Source organism: Otolemur garnettii, unplaced genomic scaffold (assembly GCF_000181295.1).
Source record: "Otolemur garnettii isolate 467f Iridium unplaced genomic scaffold, OtoGar3 scaffold00029, whole genome shotgun sequence".
Lineage (NCBI taxonomy): Eukaryota > Metazoa > Chordata > Mammalia > Primates > Galagidae > Otolemur > Otolemur garnettii.
This window is the reverse complement of record NW_003852424.1, coordinates 17,823,663-17,829,839: the sequence shown is the minus strand read 5'-3', so window position 1 is coordinate 17,829,839 and position 6,177 is coordinate 17,823,663.

Genomic DNA, 6,177 nt, shown 5'->3' with positions numbered 1-6,177 from the left:
AAAAAAAAAAAAAAAATAAGCTTAGTCAACTAGATTTATCAAGACCTATATGCTCCTCCCTCCCCCAACTTCTCAAACATACAAGACACTTAAGAAAATCAGCACAAATTCTGAGAAAAGTATTAGATAAGATAACCTGATCTTGGCTCAGAGGGGTAGATTAGCCTCTTTTAGGAAGGCCTATAATGGGAATTTTTTTTTAAATTTACATTAGACATGAGTTAAATAAATGTAAAAGTTACAACATTTATAAAATTCAACAGTTCACATAGTACATTATGTAATGAGACCTGTGGGATGCAGCTAAAGTAGTATTCAGAGAGAAATTCATAGCCTTGAACACAGGAAAAGAAATTCTAAAGAACTTTAAATGAATCATACTTTGCATTCAAATATCCAGAAAAGAGTACAATAAACTAAATAGAAAGTAAAGGCACAAATGGAAATTAATTTGGGCATAATTCTTTTGCACTAAACATATCAAAAACTTTCTTTGAAAATGGCAAAAGTAGATAAATCTTTGACAAGTACAATCAAGAATAAGAGAAAATACAAGTAACATCAGAAAAGTGGGATGAGGCACATCACAGATAGAGGCTTTTTTCTTTTTAATAAAATGAGTTTGGGGGAATCAGGGAAGGAAACTGAAGAGGGAGAGACACTGGAAATGGTGACAAAGCTGACAGAAAAAATCCCATACTCCTTCTATGAGGAGGGCAGACAATAAAGAGAAAAAAATTGAGGCTTATTGCCTGTAGCTCAGTGGCTAGGGCGCTGGCCACATAAACCAGAGCTGGGCCTGCCAAACAACTACAACCAAAAACTGGCTGGGCGTTGTGGCAGGCACTTGTAGTCCCTGCTACTTGGGAAGCTGAAACAGGAGAATCACTTGGATCTAGGAGTTTGAGGTTATTGTGAGTTGTGACACCATAACACTGTACCAAGGGCAAAATAGTGAGACTCTACCTCAAAAAAAAAAGAAAAGAAAAGAAAAGAAAAAACTGAGAAGAACCATGTAAGATTACTACTTTGAGTTCTGTTTTCAAAAAGTAAGGGTGGACTTGGCACCCATAGTAGCTCAATGAGTAGGGCACCGCACGAGCCACATACACCAAGGCTGGTGGGTTCAAGCCCAGCCCAGCCCTACTAAACAACAAAGACAACTGCAACCAAAAAATAGCTTGGCATTGTGGTAGGCGCCTGTAGGCAAGAAAATTGCTTAAGCCCGAGAGTTTGAGGTTGTTGTGAGCTGTGATGCCACAGCTCTCTACCAAGGGCAACATAGTAAGACTCTGTCTCAAAAAAAAAAAAAAGGTGAAGGAAACTTCTTAGTGACACAATATGGGACAAAAAGGACATAAAAGACAAACTTTAACCTAAGCCTGCTCCTAATTGAATCCTCCAAGATGTTACCAATAGGGTACTCTGTCCAGAGAACTCCTATTCAATCCTCACAGCCCAGTACTAAAAGCCTCTCTAAGAAGATATCCTTTGTTTTCCCTTCTTTGAGCTGCCTAAGCCTCATGTCCATCACTCTACCCAAACCTCAAGTCTCCTGAGGTTAAAATTTCTGAAGAGTATCTATCTTGCCTTCCTTACTGGGAAAAAGTTAAAAAAAAAAAAAACTTTGGGGGAAAGTCAGTATGTGTGTATGACCTTCAGCCCTTGAGATGTTCATGGCTACATGGTGGGGCTAAGTGATAGCACTTTTCCAGAGGAAGGGGCCCCTAAAGAAATGCCTTAACTCACAGATACAATCACCACGAGTCAGCCTCTCCAGCTGCTTTCGTCCTGCAACACATTGACTGCCAAACTAGAAAAAAAAATTTTCTATGAGGCCATGTGTTTTATTACAAAAATAGGATTAAAACTTAATCAGTAGGGCACTGACCACATACACCCAGGATGGTGGGTTCGAACTCTGTTCAAGCCAGCTAAACAATAATGACAACTGCAAAAAAAAAAAAAAAAAAAATAGCCAGGGGTTGTGGCGGGTGCATGTAATCCCAGCTACTTGGGAGGTTGAGGCAAGAGACTCACTTAAGCCCAAGAGTTTGAGGTTGCTGTAAACTGTGATGCCATGGCACTCTACCAAGGATGACATAGTGAGGCTCTGTCTCAAAAAAAATTCAGTAACAAAGTCATCGTTTCTAATCTAATGAAAATTTTCTTATATTTTATTCTTTTCTTTGCATGAGCTATATCCAACTGAAGCAGGGTGATAGGAGGTTGGGGAGATATGCTAATTGTCAGCAGAAATGAGCAGAGGTTTCACAGCTTCACAAGGCCCCAAGCTGAAAGCTAGTGTGGATTAGATACAATTCACATAGCAGTTAATGTGTTAAAGCATGAACATCCACAATGAGTCATGGATAGAACCATAGTTGTGCTGAGGGACTGAAGTCAACTGTTTCAGAAACTGTGAAAGACCAAGCAGACAAAAATCACAGGATCTTGAGGAGATATGCAATAGCAAACTTGACCAAATAGCTATATAAGGGACTTTGTACCCCACAAGAAACAGGCATTCCGTCCAAGCACCTGCAGCCATCACAAAAAAACCAGGTATTAGACCACAAAGGAAAGCCCATACAGATTTCACTCAGCCACAGTGAAAATAAAATTATAAATCAGTGATAACCTATAGCTTCTCAAATACACATAATTGGAAATTGTAAAACAAATGATGAATTAAAGGTAAGTCAAAACATAAATTTCAAAATATTTAGAAAAGAATAAGGAGATCACTACAAATTGAAACCTGTGAGGTGCAATTAAAAATGTGCTCAGAGGTAAATTTTAAAGTCTTAAGTGCACTTATGGCATGAGAAGTGGGGTGAGGGGAAACTGAAAATAAATAAGCAGCCAAAGTAGAACTCAGAGGGAAACTCATAGCCTTATATGGATTTATGAGGGAAAATAGTTGGAAATAAACTAGTTAAGTTTTCAACTCAAGCATGTACCAAAAAAAATTAAAGTCAAGAGAAAATACTATTAAGAAAAATCAGAAATTCATGAAATGGGATACTTAGGGCAGCAGTAACAACAAAATATTGATATAAAACATCCATCTTTGGGGCTCGGCACCTGTGGCTCAAGTGGCTAAGGCACCAGCCACATACACCAGAGCTGGCAGGTTCAAAGCCAGCCTGGGCCCACCAAACAACAATGACAACTACAAACAAGAAATAGCCAGGTGTTGTGGTGGGTGCCTGTAGTCCCAGCTACTTGGGAGGCTGAGGCAGGAGAATCACTTGAGCCCAGGAATTGGAGGTTGCTGTGAGCTGTAATACCGCAGCACTCTACCCAGGGCAACAGCTTGAGGCTCTGTCTCAAAAAGAAAAAAACCTCCATCTTTGGAAACATCTGTAACAGAGACAGAACTCTGACAGGATGACACAAGGTACAAGGGAAAAACAGTAGGGATGCTGGGTTACCGATCACTCTTGCACTGGAGATATTTTAAAGAATGAGAGTGTTGGCTCGGTGCCTATAGCTCAACCGGCTAAGGCGCCAGCCACGTACACCTAAGGTGGTGGGTTCGAATCCCCAGCCCGGACCCGCCAAACAACAATGACAGCTGCAACCAAAAAATAGCCAGGCGCTGTGGCGGGCGCCTGTGGTCCCAGCTACTTGGGAGGCTGAGGCAGGAGACTCGCTTGAGCCCAGGACTTGGAGGTTGCTGTGAGCTGTAATGCCACGACACTCTACCCAGGGGGACAGCTTGAGGCTCTGTCTCAAAAAAAAAAAAAAAAAAAAAAGAATGAGAGTGTTCTATGTATATATAATTTTATACCACTAAATGTCTAAAGTGATCATTTTTGTAAAACCTAAAAAAATATCCAAATCAACCTACATTATGAAAAAGTGAATAATCTTAGAAAATAATGAAGTGATGGTAAAGATTTATCTCCAATACAAGACACTTTCCCAGATGGTTTTTCAAGTGAGTTTTGCCAAATCTTGAAGGAAGAGATGATTTGCATCTTTTGTAAACTGTGTCAGCTTATTGATGGGGGGAAATGGTACCCAAACTGTACAAGGACAACACAAGTGGGTAAAAACTACCTTCGACTTATGTATATAGACACAAAAAGACCAAGAAAATTCTAGCATTGCAAATCTAGCACCTCATTCAAAGAATAGGATATTGGCTGGGTGCAATGACTCTCATCTGTGATCCTAGCACACTGGGAGGCTGAGGCAAGAGGGTAGCTCAAGCTGAGGAGTTCAAGACCAGCCTGAGCAAGAGCAAAATCCCATCTCTACTAAAAATAGAAAAATCAACTGGGCTTTGTGGCAGGCATTTCTAGTCCAGACTACTCAGGAGGCTAAGGCAGGAGGATCGCCTGAGTCCAGGTGTTAGAGGCTGCAGTGAGCTATAAAAACACCAGCCTGGGTGAAAGAGTGAGACTCTGTCTCAAAAAACAAAACACAAGAAAACAAAACAAACACACTAGATATTTTCCAGGTGAACATATGTGATTTTAAAAACATAGGATCCAGGTGCAGTGACTCATGCATAGCACCCTGGGAGGCCAACACAAGTGGATCCTAGCACTCTGGGAGGCCAAAGCAAGTGGATTGCTTGAACTCAGGAGTTCAAGACCAGCCTAAGAAGACCCCATCCTATCTCTACTAAAATAAAAAAAACTAACTGGGCATGGTGGTGAAAACCTATAGTCCCAGCTACTTGGGAAGCCAAGGTTGCTGTGAGCTATGATGATGCCACAGCAATCTACTCAGGGCAACAGAGTGAGACTCTGTCTCAAAAAAAATAACAAAAATAAAAAAGTAACAACATAGCGAAAAAAATTGAAAAGTTGCGCTGGTAATCTGCAAACCTCTGGTGAGGTGCAGCCTTTTTAAAACATGACCACAAATTCTTTGACACTCTTCTCACTGAAAAGTGAGTTCCATGTCTCCTCTTAGATCTGGGTGGGCTTATGACTGCTTCAACCTATAGAATACAAAGGAAATCACGCTGGGTGATTCCCTAGTCTGCATGATAAAAGGCCCTCTCAGCTTCTACTTGGTTTCCTTGAAACATTCATTTGTTGGAAGCTTCCCCCCAGAATTTACTCTCTTGAACACCCCTATCATGCTGTGAGGAAACCCAAGCCACATGTAGAAGCCACATGTAGAAGCCACATACAGCCCAAACTCTGTACAACCGTTTGGTTTTATATATTTTAGGAAGGCATGAATTTCAGGTAAAATCATAAATCAGTACATGAAAAGCTTATATTTGCAGGCCTGAAAGGTGGGACATCTTGAAGCAGGGGCTTATAGGTCATAGGTGGGTTCAAAGATTCTTTGATTTGTAATTGGTTAAAGAAATAAAGCTTTGTCTAAAGCAGGGGTCCTCAAACTTTTTAAACAGGGGGCCAGTTCACTGTCCTTCAGACCATTGGAGGGCCGGACTGTGGGCCCTGGGACGAGTCGGGAGTCGGCTGCTAAGCAGGACAGGCAGCAGCGGCAAAAACACCCGGTGGGCCAGATAAAGGTCCTCGGCGGGCCGCATGTGGCCCACGGGCAGTAGTTTGAGGACGCCTGGTCTAAAGGCTTGGAATATTTTAAGAAAAGGAAGTCTGTTAATCAGAGACAACTCACAGTATTCTGGCTCACGTAATCCTTTAAGCAAATTGATGATCTACAGGTGATTTAAACTTCATAACCTTAGGTCCTATTAATAATTTAGTCTTATTGTCACAAAGAATCTGTTTTGTGATTCCAAGACTCTGGTTTTCTTTTTACTATTATTACTGAGATAGTGTTTCACTTTGTCACCCTTGGTAGAGTGATCAGGCATTATAGCTCACAGCAACCTCAAACTTGGGCTCAAGTGATTCTCTTGCCTCAGCCTCCCAAGTAGCTGGGACTATAGGCGCCTGCCACAACACTCAGCTATTTTTGTTGTTGTTGTCTGTTTAGCAGACCCCAGGCCAGATTCAAACCCACTAGCCCAGAGCATGTGGCCAGTAACCCTAACCACTGAGAAGGGCATTTAGGGATCTCTTTTTTTTTTAAACTATGAATTCTGGTCAATTGTTACATAAACTCCAAAAGGGAGGAGGTATGATGAGGCGTGTGCAACCTCCCTTCCCTTTAAGTCTGGGAACTCAGTTTTAAGTTTCTTCTTGGGTTTCCTTGCCCAAGAGGAGGGGTCCATTCACC